The 13,314-nt window shown below is 36.5% G+C and overlaps 1 pseudogene; it reads left to right on the top strand.

The window, feature by feature from the left end:
- The first annotated feature begins 2,186 nt into the window (after nt 1-2,186).
- On the top strand, nt 2,187-3,753 carry LOC114757786 (BURP domain-containing protein 5-like; annotated as a pseudogene).
- The last annotated feature ends 9,561 nt before the right edge of the window (nt 3,754-13,314 follow it).

Below are 13,314 nucleotides of genomic sequence, written 5' to 3'. Positions count from 1 at the left end.
CCTAAGAGGAGAGACCGGCCACTCCTCGCGTAATCAACAGCGAGAGGAAATAGCTGACATAGGCTCAATCTCGACTTCTCTCCCCTCTCGGCATTTGGTTCGCGAAGAAAGATAACAGAGGATGAGGCACATGAAGAAGCCGGATCTGGAGATGAATGAGGGAGGCAAGAAGGCGCCAGCTAGGATTAAAAGAAAATAATAATCTAAATTAAGTGGATGCTAGCTAGGATGATAATGGTGTGAGTTGGTGTGTCTTAACTGGCCAGAGCACAGATGAGGTGGTGCTCTAGGTGTATGTAAGAATTTCTCTTGATATTCTCTTTTCCTCTCTTATTTGATTATGGTTGAAGAAGTATCAATAAGGGTGATTTAAAAAAAATTGATAAATATAAAAAATATTTTTTACAGTTAAAATCAAGATCAACTCAACAATTAGGTCTCTTACGTTAAAGATTGGAGGAGTATTTTTTCAACCACATTGAATGTTACGAAAGAACGAAGATATTATTTTATTCTCAACTTGGAAATATCGCCCAAATTGCGTATGGCGTCTTGGAGTTTTGCATAAGCAACAATCCCACTGAAAGAAACATCTTAAAAGCAAGACGCTTTTCTTTCTTGTTTATATGCACTCCGTAATTTCTACAGAGCACACTATCTGTTCTGATAGAGCAAACTATCAAAAGAATCATTCATTCCCATTAAAATTGAAGGCTCAAAAACTTTGAAAATTTTTCTCCAAATGACTTGGAATAACATAAAGGCATGCACAATGAGAATGACTTTGCCTTGGGATAGAACAGACATGAAAATACTCCCTTCCTTTCTTAGCATAGGAGTTGAAAAATTAATCTGCATAGGTTAAAAAATTGATGTGTGTTAACAGCTTTTCTAATTCTAATTATAAGTCACTTTCAACATGTGTCACTGGAACTAATAAAAACCTCAAATTTTATTAACTTTGCCTTAAAATTTAATAATGTTTCAACTTTACTTATATACATATATTTTATATATACACTTTTGAAGAAAATAATAATATAAATACTTGTACAAATTTTCTAATTCTAATTGTAAGTTACTTCCAATATGCGTCACTGAAACTAATAAAAACCTCAAATTTTACTAACTTTGCCTTAAAAAATAATAACGTTTCAAATTTACTTATATTTGATATATACACTTTCAAAGAAAATAATAATATAAATACTTGTACAAATTGCTAATCATTAGTGAAGCCTATGTATGCTTTTGAATTCAGAAAGTATTTACACTTAAACTAATTCAAATTGGTAATCATCAATGAGGTCATCCCATCTGGAGCAAACTTTCACTATATGTATATCTTCTACCTTGAGTTATAAATGCAATTAACGACAATTCGATGACATATGCAACTACACGAAGACTTGACTTGTGTTGTGTGACCGAGATCAATGAAAGAAACTACGCATGACTTAAAATAGCGAATACATCAGAAGTTGTCACTACTTGCATTTATCTTTATTTAAGCGACAAACGCACATAACTGCAAAACTGAAAATCAACAAGCAATGACGAAGACATTTCATCTAGTATTAAGGTCTAATTTTGCTCCGAAATTTAAGTATAGGAGTAGTAAATATTTGGAAGTTTTTTGTTGGATCAGTGTCATCCTGAAAGCTTTAAAAAAGGAACAAAATTGCTCTAACCGTTAAAAAAATCTTGCCTGTTAAAAAAACTGACGATAGTTAATGGTTTTAACAGTGAGAAGCGATGTTACTCCTTTTTTAATACTTTCAGGATGATATTGATCTAACAAATTAAAACCTCTCAGATACGAGCAGCTCTTGCATAAAAACTTTCAAGACAAAATTGCATCTTGATTAAATTTTTTCTTTTTTTTTACTATGACCTGTTCGACCCCAATCTGCATCATCGACCCTTGAATCATTGTTTTCACTGGTTAATTTTAACATTCCAGTCTTCAATACGTCATTAAAAAGAAACTTTTTTTTTTGAATGAAATCAATTATTAAAAACAACCGATCAATAGTTTTGAGAAGAAATTTATAAATTTATAGTTGTACAAAATCTTTGTTCTTATTATTTGTCCTGTTTGAAAAATTAAAAAACAAAAAGGAAATAAAAGCATAGGTGGGGGGCGGAAGCTAGTATATATATGGGATATGATCTTCATCCATATCTTACATACAAGAAGAGTTAATATAATCCTATTGTTGGCACTCTGATCTCATAGCATAATGCGAATGTGTATGTTTATATTTTACATGAAGTTGCTGCTGATTGCAGTGGTGGCAACGCATGCTGTCTTAACTCCTCAACTTTACTGGAAGTCCATGCTTCCCCCTGCTACTCCAATGCCTAAACATGTCGCTGATCTTCTTCACCCACCTGGTTAGTATTATATTATAGTACTGGTCATGTTATATTATTGGTAATTTAGTATCACTTGACAAATATATAATGCACACTAAGTGCATACACACACACACACACACACAGAGTTCATGCTGACAAGTCAGGTGGCGGCTCCGTCGTTATAGTTCTGATTATATATATTATTGGTAATTTTTCTGCGGATTTATTATCTCAATCAGCTTCACATGACAAATATAATGCACACTAAGTTTCTCTCAGGTGGCTCCGTCGTCCGCGGTGGTGTGACAGAATTCCATCCTAATGATGAAGGGGATTTCAATGTTTATGGTAATCATAAGTCTGAGGCCAAACTCCCAGATAATCCCAACATAACTCTCTTCTTCTTGGGAGAGGATTTGAAGGCTGGTCACAAAATGAACTTGATCTTCCACAAATCCCCCAACCAAGCCTCCTTCCTGCCTCGTGACGTCGTCAAATCCATTCCCTTTTCTTCAACCAAGGTACGGCCGGACATTAATTCTACCATGCACGTCTGATAAATATATTCTGTAATAATTAAAACATGTCTTTATGATTATTTACGAACAGATAGCTGAAATACTGAACAAGTTTGCTGTGTAACCTGGCTCAATAAGTGCTGAGGTTATGAAGAATACAATTAAAGAGTGTGAGGAGCCGGGGATTAAAGGAGAGGACAAGTATTGTGCAACATTCTTAGAATCCATGCTTGATTTCACCATTCTGAAGCTTGGCAGAAACGTGCAAGCTTTGTCTACGGAGGTGCTCACGAAGAAGGAGGAAACAATGAAGCAACAATACACAATAACGAATAGGGTGAAGAAGGTGGGAGAGACAAATCTGGTGGTGTGCCACAAGATGAACTATGCGTATGCTGTGTTCTACTGTCACAAAATAGAGAACACGGTGGCCTATACGGTGTCGTTGGAGGGGGCTGAAGGGAGCAGAGTGAAAGCTGCGAGTGTATATCGCAGAGACACGTCAGCGTTGGACCAAAACATCTGGCCTTCCAAATGCTGAAAGCGAGCAGTGTTCCAATATGCCACTTCCTTTTTCAAGACACCATTGCGTGGCTTCCCAACAAACTAACTAAGCATGCATGCATGAATTTCAACGTTGTGTGTGTGTGTGTGTGTGCTTGATTTGATTACAAGCACATTTAAATAAATGCAGCTGCGCATGCATGATGTCTTGTTTGTGTGTTCAATGGATCCATCATCCTTAGTGGTAGAAAGTGAAGCTGCGACGAAGAATCGAAGTTTCACTTTCATGTACCTCAAGTGTAGGATCTCTATGTATGTATGTATGTATTTTGATAAATATATAGCATGTCTTGCTCGTGTGTCCGGTAAATATACAAGTTACTCTCAATCACCTCAGCAGAACTAAGGTGCAAATTTATAAGTTTCAAAAGAACAAAGTCTTAGTCGTCGCTACTTTTTTTTCTATTGGATTTCACTATTATTTACATGTTAAATTAAATTTATAATAATTGTAAATTTATATTAATTAAATCTAAAATTGTAAAATATTTTATTTTATTATTATTCGGATAGAAAATATACTTGTTTGGTAGGCTAATTTTAATATATCAAAAACAATTGTTTATTGATTGTTTAAATCAAAGTAACAAGAATAAGGATTAGACAAGTGAATGCGTAATTTTCCGCAAGGGAGTTTGGACCAACAAAAACAAGTGGGGAGGAACACTGAGAAGACTTGAAAGGTTTTAAAAACATTGATAACTAAGACAAAGGCTTTTCATATAATTCGATGGAGAGGATTGAAAGAAAACCATGCTTAATTGACTAGAGATAGTTAAAACTGAAAAGTGATGAATGCTTAATAGACTTGAATGCTAATACCATACAACGAAAATACTTCTAAGTATTTGTTATAAAAAGAATTTAATATCATTCAGAAATAATATAAAGAAGTTTTGAGATTGCTATGTATCAAAATCTTGAATTTGTTGTCCATTTGCTTTTCAATTACATTGAAATTTGCCTGCGTAAGACCAACAAAACTTGTTTTCGAAAGAAAATTAACTTAATCAAGCAACAAATATTGGATTTTTCCTACTATAATACGCCCAAAAAGCAAGGGAAAAAATTAATCATGCTCCAAAACCATGAATGTTCTTATCTTTAATTTGCCTTCACTCCGGAATAATTGCATTGCTTTATTATTACGGTGACAGTTCTTGTTTATTTCACCAATCCCACCCGGGAAGAACTCAGTACTATATTGCTAAAATTTGATTTAGATATTCTAAATCTACATGAAAAAAATATCATGAAAATGTTTTATAAATTTTTTAAAACTAATATTAGTTTGAACCATTTAAATTTTGATGTATCTCAAATTTTAATATATTAATTGAAAACAAGAAATAGGTAGAAAGTAGGAAAAATGCTAACTCCGGTTTAAAATAGTTCCCCGACGTCGTGTCATCATATAAATTTAAAAAGCTAAAGTACCAATGAGTCGGGTCTAGTGTCTCACATGACAAACTAAGGTTTGAATTTTAATATAATTCAACAAAAATACTTCTAACTCTCTGTTACAAAGAAAATTTGATATCGTTCAGGAATATAAAGAAGTTTTGAGATTAGTATATACTCCTTTGGCCGTATTTATATGACAAAGAGAGAACAAAATTTTTTGGTCCTATTTATATGGCGGAAAAGAAAATTTTCATATGAATGTATAACTTTATACTCATTTATTATTATGTTGACTTTGCTATCATGATGTACATTGTATATATAGGATTTCAAAAAAAAAACGAGATTAAAAAAACTAGGGTAGGCGTGGAGTGGTCAAACTAGGTGTATAGCTCACTACTAGAAAAAAGACTTTTAACGTCGCAAAATAACGGCGGTTAAGTAGAAAAATGACGTGGAAAAAAAGGCGGTGGCATTTTTGTAAATAAAATGAAGAGGGGCTGCACTTTCCACGGCGGTTTTCTTAAAAACCGCCGTGGAAAGTGTGTTCTTATCCCTCCCGCAGCGCTCGAGTTGCTTCACTTTCTTTCTCATTTCTTCAGTGCGCCGTGGTCCCCCTCTGCCCCACCACCGAAAAACTGCCATTACCGGCCATTCCCGCCACTATCCCACCGTTTAAACTCCTCCATTGAGCTTGTGGTGCCTTGCCGCCGTCCGCCGCCGTTCGAACGCCTCTCATTTCGCCTCATTCTTGCTCAGCCGTGGTCCCCTCCGTCCCACCACCGAAAACCGGTCATACCCCACACTATCCCACCGTTTGAAACTCCTGCATTGAGCTTGTGGTGCATCCGCCGCCGTTCAAAGCCCTCATTTCATGTTTGAATCTTCTCTGCTCTCTGTGAGTATCCTCTTCTTTCATTCTTTTCAATTTTTCTTGGTTTGTTGAATGTTTTGGCCATGAAAATCTGTTATATATGAAATGGGTTTGTTAGTTTTACATTGTGGTTGGCTTGTATTGTTCATTTTGCATTTTTTATGTGGTTGAACCGTTGATTGGTGTTGATTGGTAGGCATTGGATGTGAGAAAACCTTAATTCCTTCTTATATACTGTATTAGAAACATGTTTAAATGTTTGGAGTTGATTAGTTGTGAAGTTTTTAAATTTTTTTATAATTTTTTGATATTTATTTCGAATTTTTGGTAATTTTTTTGTAATAAATATAAGAATTTAGTAATAAATAATCTGTTTGTTATTTTGTGTTTTTTTTTTCGTTATGAATTTTGATTGATAGTAAAGTGTTGTTTAAATAATCTGTAGAACAATGGATCGTAGTTGGATGAAAGCTAAGAGAATTAGCAAGGAATATGAGGATGGGGTTGAAAAGTTTCTTGAGTTTGCTCAGAGAAATGCCCCTAGTAAAAGAGATGGATTGTACTATTGTCCTTGTGTCAAATGTTTAAACAATAGTCGACGGAGTATTTCTGAGATAAAAGAGCATCTTATCTGTGATGGGATAAATTTGAGGTATACAAATTGGATATGGCATGGAGAAATTAGAAAGACTACACTGTCTGCAAATGAGAAGGTTGTGAATGAAGACTTTGGTGATAGAATTTCGGATATGTTTCGTGATATAAGGTCTGAATCCTCTACACAGTTTTCTTCCACCTTTGAAACTTTGTGTAGTGATGCAGAGACACCTTTATACCCGGGGTGCAAAGATGATTACACAAGATTGACAACCGTATTGAAACTGATGAATTTGAAGGCAAGAAATGGTTGGACCGATGCTAGTTTTACGGAATTGCTTGAATTGCTGAGTGATATTCTTCCCAAAGGGAATTCACTTCCGAAACGAATGTATGAGGCAAAAAAGATTTTGTGTCCGATGGGTTTGGAATATGAGAAGATACATGCGTGTCCTAATGACTGCATATTATTCAGAAATGATTATGAAGGGTTGAATAAGTGCCCTAAATGTGGGACTTCAAGATACAAAATGAAGAAAGATGATGGTGATTATAATGAGATGACCAAAGGTTCTCCTTTGAAGGTTCTGTGGTATCTTCCAATAATACCACGATTTAAGCGTCTATTTGCTAATGCCACAGATGCAAAGAACTTGAGATGGCATTTCGATGAGAAAATATGTGATGGAAAGCTTCGTCACCCAGCAGATTCTCCTCAATGGAAAACAATAGATCAAAAATTTCCTCAATTTGGTGGCGAGCCAAGAAACCTTCGGCTAGGGCTTTGTACGGATGGAATTAACCCATATGGTAATCTTAGTAGCACACACAGTGCTTGGCCAGTGCTCCTCGTAATTTACAACTTGCCTCCTTGGTTATGTATGAAAAGAAAGTATATCATGCTATCTTTGATGATCTCGGGGCCAAAACAACCGGGAAACGATATCGATGTGTATTTGGCACCTTTGATTGAGGATCTGAAGAAATTATGGGAGGAAGGTGTTGATGTGTTTGATGCATATAAACAAGAGACCTTCAATTTACGTGCCATGATCTTCACCACGATAAATGACTTTCCAGCATATGGAAATTTGTCAGGATACAGTGTTAAGGGGCATAAAGCATGCCCGATATGCGAAGAAGGCACCCACTATATGCAACTTAAACATGGCAGGAAGACAGTATACCTTGGTCACAGAAGGTTTCTTAGTCGGTATCACCCTTACCGTAGATTGAAAAAGGCATTTAATGGCTCACAAGAATATGAAATGGCTCCAAGACCATTAACTGGAGAAGAAGTTTATCAGCGGGTGGAGGGAATTAATGTGGTCTTCGGTAAGAAGAAGAAGAAGAAGACTGCCGGTGAGAGAAATATATGGAAAAAAGATCTGTCTTTTTTGATCTTCCATATTGGCAAAGTCTTGATGTGAGGCATAGTCTTGATGTGATGCATGTGGAGAAGAATGTATGTGAGAGCCTTGTTGGTACACTTTTGCATATAAGTGGAAAGACTAAAGATGGAATCAATACAAGACGAGACTTAGTCGAAATTGGAATAAGAAATGTCCTTCACCCACAAGAAAGAGATGGTAAGAGGGCTTATTTACATCCAGCTGCGCACACATTATCAAAAGAAGAGAAAAGAAGTTTCTGTGGTTTTGTCAATAGTATTAAGGTGCCACAAGGTTATTCTTCTAATTTAAGCAAACTTGTTTCAATGCAAGATTTGAAGATAACGGGAATGAAGTCTCATGATTGTCATGTGTTGATGCAACAATTACTTCCACTTGCTATTCGAGGCATTATGAAAACCGATGTGAGAAATACTATTACAAGACTTTGTATGTTTTTTAGTGCCATTTGCAGCAAAGTCATTGATCCTGCTGAGTTGGATGAATTAGAAAATGAAGGTTATGTGATCCTCTCTCAATTGGAAATGCATTTTCCTCCATCATTTTTTGATATTATGGTCCACTTGATAGCTCATCTTGTGCGAGAGATAAGACTTTGTGGCCCTGTGTGTTTAAGATGGATGTACCCTTTTGAGAGATACATGAAAATCCTAAAAGGGTACTCTAAGAATCCTTATCGGCCTGAGGCATCAATTGTTGAGAGATATGTAGCTGAGGAGGCAGTTGAGTTTTGTAACGCATATCTTGATAGGGTAAAGGCAGTTGGTCTTCCTCAATCTCGACATGATCAGGGAGAAGAAGCAAGGGAACACGGGGTGTCATAGTGAGGTCTATGTCAAGAGAAGTTGTAATGCAGGCACATCTATACATTTTAAACAACACGGATGAAGTTTTGCCTTACTTAAATGCTCACAAGAATATGCTGAGGAACTTGAATCCAAGAAAGAGTGATATGCAACTAGCTAATGAACATAATAAGTCATTTGCAGAGTGGTTCAAGCGAGAAGTGTTAAAAGATGGCAATCCTTCTGAGACAATACAGAGGCTAGCTGCAGGGCCTTCTTTTGAGGTTTTGTGTTGGGGTGGATATGATATAAATGGTTATTCTTTTTACACAAAAACCCAAGACGATAAGAGTACTATGCAGAATAGTGGGGTGATGGTAGTAGCGGAAGCCATGCATTTTGCTAGTTCTAAAGACAGAAACCCAATGTTGGCGGCAATGTCCTATTATGGAATAATAGAAGAGATATGGGAGGTTAGTTATACCAAGTTTAAAGTTCCCGTCTTCAAATGTAAGTGGGTTAATAGTAATGCTGTGCAAGTGGATGAAGAATTTGGATTTGTTTCGGTCGATCTTGAGAGGTTTGGATATGGAGACGAGCCATTTATTTTGGCAAGTCAAGCAAAACAAGTGTTCTTCGTTCCCGATCTAGCAAAAAAGAAATTGTCTATCGTGCTTCAAGGTAAAAGGCAAGGAGTTGGTGGAGATGATGGTGACTTAGAGCTTAATCTTGATGAAACCCCGCCTTTCACAGCTACTCGACCTAAAGCAGTTGAATTAGATTTGGTAGATGATGACTATGCTGTTAGAGATGATCATTGTGAAGGAATTTGGGAGGATAATCGTTGTAAGCCTCAAATGAATTATTTGATATTTTTTTTGCTAAATATACTTAATAATATAATGTTTTATATTAACTTGATATTTTTATTCTTACATTTATTAATTCGTTGTTCTTTAAACAGGAAATGGACGGATCCGGTCAACAGGGTTCTGGTGACGACACTCTTTTACTAGCCGGAGAAAGGGTAGAGGGCCAACCCATATGAGGCATTTAGCTTTACGTGATGAGAGCACACAGCCTATGAGGATTACAGTGGAGTTTGATGATGATCTGAAGCCTATAGGAAAGGATGGGGCTCAATTTACTAGTTATGTGGGTTATCTCGCACGCAGTAAGATTAGCATTGACATTCCTAGCTGGAAGAAGGTGGACAAAGATTTGAAGAAAAACCTTTGGGAGGATATATTGGTATATTGTGCATTGTTTTCTCTACTTGTTTCAATTATAGTTGCTTATTTACTTTATAACTCTATGCTATTATTGTATTGCAGCTGACATTTGATATTCCTGCCACTAAGCAAATGAGAGACCGTCTGTTGAAGCAAATTGATGAACGGTGGAGGGATTTTAAGCCACGCTTACAAAACATTATATTAATGGAAAAAGAAAGGGTGAGCATCCTAAGGAACGATATTCATTTATTAGTGAAGAGGCATGGGAGAGTTTTGTGAAGCAACGTGAAGACCCTGCATTTCAGGTTTGGTTTCTTCAAACTTAATTTTTAATCAGGTCATATTTTATTTAACTAAACTAATTTTGTCGATTTGGTTTCATTGTCATAGGCATTGAGTCAGAAGAACAAACAAATATCTGAGCAGAATGTATACCCACATACCATGTCTCGTGCAGGGTATGGTGGGTTGGAAAGAAGTATGATGGAGGAACGACTGAAGAATGCACAGATGGCTGCTGCTTCAGATCCTACTGGCTACATGCCACCTATTGAGCGTCCTTCTCGCCAAGAAAAATGGAAGGCGGCGAGGATTAAAAAGGGTCAATACATTACTCCACAGTCTGCTGCTGTTGCTGAGAGGATTGTAAGTAATATTTAAGAATTATGCTTCATTAATTGTTTTTTTCAATTATCTTAAATTGAATTTGTTGCTTTAATGATATAGGATACACTTGAGGAGCAATTATCTCAAGGTACATTCATCCCTCAAGGACGGATGGATATCTTGGCCACTGCTATTGGAAAGGCTGACCATCCCGGAAGAGTCCGAGGGACCCCTAAAGGGATTGGTATTAAAGAATTTTTTGGCTCTGCTTCACGAAGAAGCACTAGATCATCCTCCGCTAACATGGTATCTAAAGAGGAGCTCGACCAACGACTACAGAAGAAACAGAGAGAGTTCGAGCTGAACTAAGTCAACAACACATGGCAGAGATGCAAAAGATACGTGACGAATTCGATGCCAAGTTTCAACAGACTCTGATGATGATGGGTACGAGCGGATTCCAGATGCCCCGAGTATCTGAACCTTCCCAGGTAATAATCACACATCTTTTTAAATCTTCTAAAGATTCATTTGATCCATTTAAACTTATTTAATGTTTCTTAACTAATTTCATATTATGTTTCAGGGTTCACCTGTGATAAAAAGCGGAAGGGCAGTAATAATCAGACACAGCCACTGACAGTGTCTGACCCTGACCCTAGCCCTGACCCTGTCGAAGACAATGGGATGCCGTGTTCTCTCTATGTGGATTATGAAAATTCACCTGTTCATGTTGCTAGTGGTCGAGCATTCATGGGCACAACGATTCACGGCAACAAAATTCCGAGCAATCAAGCAAGGGTGACAGTGGAGAGGATTGTTCGTGGTCAGGGGGTACACCAGTGCCCAATCCTACTGATGAGGTTCGACTCTTGGCCCAAGCTAAAGGACATTTCATTTTGTGGCCAAAGAGACTTATTGCAAAGCCAATGGTGAAGAAGGCGGCAGCAAAGAAGGCCACAACGCGCATCATCTTATGTATTCTAGTTTGGAGGTTCTTCATTCCATGGTGCCAAACATGGATAAGCCTGTGACTTTCAAGATGCCGTTGGGGGTTGTGGGTTCAGATATAACATACGACTTCACCATTGACAAGAGGGACCTCGTTCAGTTCCTCAACTTTGAGGAGCTTGATATAGCTTTCATGCAGCTCGCTATTTTGTAAGTTACAATATCATTTTCTTATTACATATTATACTTCATGCATGTCCTAATGTTTTTTACTTGAACAACAGGCACTTTAATCAAATCTGTCGAAACGGAGGACTTGAAGGAACATATGGCTTTATGTGTCCTCAAAGGGTGCAGAAAGAATTTAATACTGTGGAAGCAAGGTCAATCTACATTATGACCACAATGACTCAGACCAGAAAGCTAATATATTTTGCACCTTACGTGGAAGGGTAAGTGTATTATTGTATTTGAGATATACAAGTTGTATGTCGGGTTATAATTAACATGGTTTGCCTTTTGCAGTTATCATTGGACTCTAATTGTTTGTGCCCCTTTTGACAACAAAGTTTACTGGTTCGATTCACTCTGTGGAAGTCCATCCGAAGAAACCAAAGATGTCATCGACACGTTAGTTTTTATTTATATATTTATTACTTGTGAAGTTTATACAAGCATGCTCTAATATCATTTTCTCTTATAATGTTGATAGGGCTTTTCATACTTTTAATGTTGTGGCGATTAAACAAAATAGACAAGCACCAACATGGATTCTTCCAAAGGTATATGTTGTTTTGAACTAACTTTTAAACATTTTTGATGAATTAAAGTTAATGTTTATAATCAATAATGTCTAATATTCAATTTTATATCTTATTTTTTTAGTACCGTTGTCAACAAGGACATGTTGGTGTGGATATTATGTCATCCGCTACATGAATGACATAATTGAGACAGGAACGACTGAGAAATTAGACGAGGTAAAGATGAGTTACGTTGCATGACGTTCTTCAATTCATTTCACATTTTTGACTAAGTTTACTATGTTATTTTTGATTAACAGATATTTCAAAATACTGCGCCATATCTCATGGATGACATCAACTTGATGAGGGACACTTTGTCAACAACATTGGTAGAAAATTGAAATTTAGCTTTCAAATAGATAGGTTATTTCTCAAAAAATTCATTGTTAGATGTTTTCTCTCGTTCCCTCTTATATGTACATGTTCATGATTTCCATTGTACAGAGAAGTAGTTACTTCTATTTCAGAATTGTTGGACCTAGCCAATACGTGTTCCTTGGTCTTAATTAACCACCTAGTTCTATTATATTGGCCGTTTTCCTATTTTCGAATTGTGTAAAAGAAATTTCAATGCTGTATATATATCAACTAGCTAATTGATCTTGTTCTGCGTGATCTGCACTGCCTACATTTATTTGGAACTGTAAACTGCAGGGTGGTAAAAAGAAAATCAAGCAGAATTTTTTTAAAAAAAATGTTTTTTAACGGCGGTTATATATATAACCGCCGTTAAAATAATATTCCACGGCGGTTTATTTATAAACCGCCGTTGAAAGTCAAATTTCAACGGCGGTTTTTATTTTAAAACCGCCTGGAAAATTGATTTCCACGGCGGTCATATAGAAAACCGCCGTGGAAATCAACCTTCCACGCGGTTCAAAACCGCCGTTTTTCTTTACCTTTCAACGTCGCCTTTATCAACTTCGCCTTCAAAACTCCGTGAAAAGCCACTTTTAACCGCCGTGAAAGCCTTTTTTTCTGGTAGTAAATCGCTATAGACCGCTCTTTGTTCTGTGGATATTTTCAAAACAGATGCTCGAATCCGAATGAATCTCAGTTTTGAATGAGAGTTAATAAAATTTAAGTTTTTTATGATCTATGTGGATTATTTTTGAAAGTAACTTATATACAACTAGAAAAGTATCAAATCTAATTTGTTCTCCACTTGCTTTTCAAATATAAAGGGAATCCCTCTACTATT

This window comes from Neltuma alba, unplaced genomic scaffold, assembly GCF_004799145.2.
Source record: "Neltuma alba isolate B1F8T4 unplaced genomic scaffold, ASM479914v2 tig00001501_pilon, whole genome shotgun sequence".
NCBI lineage: Eukaryota > Viridiplantae > Streptophyta > Magnoliopsida > Fabales > Fabaceae > Neltuma > Neltuma alba.
Note: the sequence above shows the minus strand (reverse complement) of the source record. Positions and strands in the feature narration are given on the sequence as shown.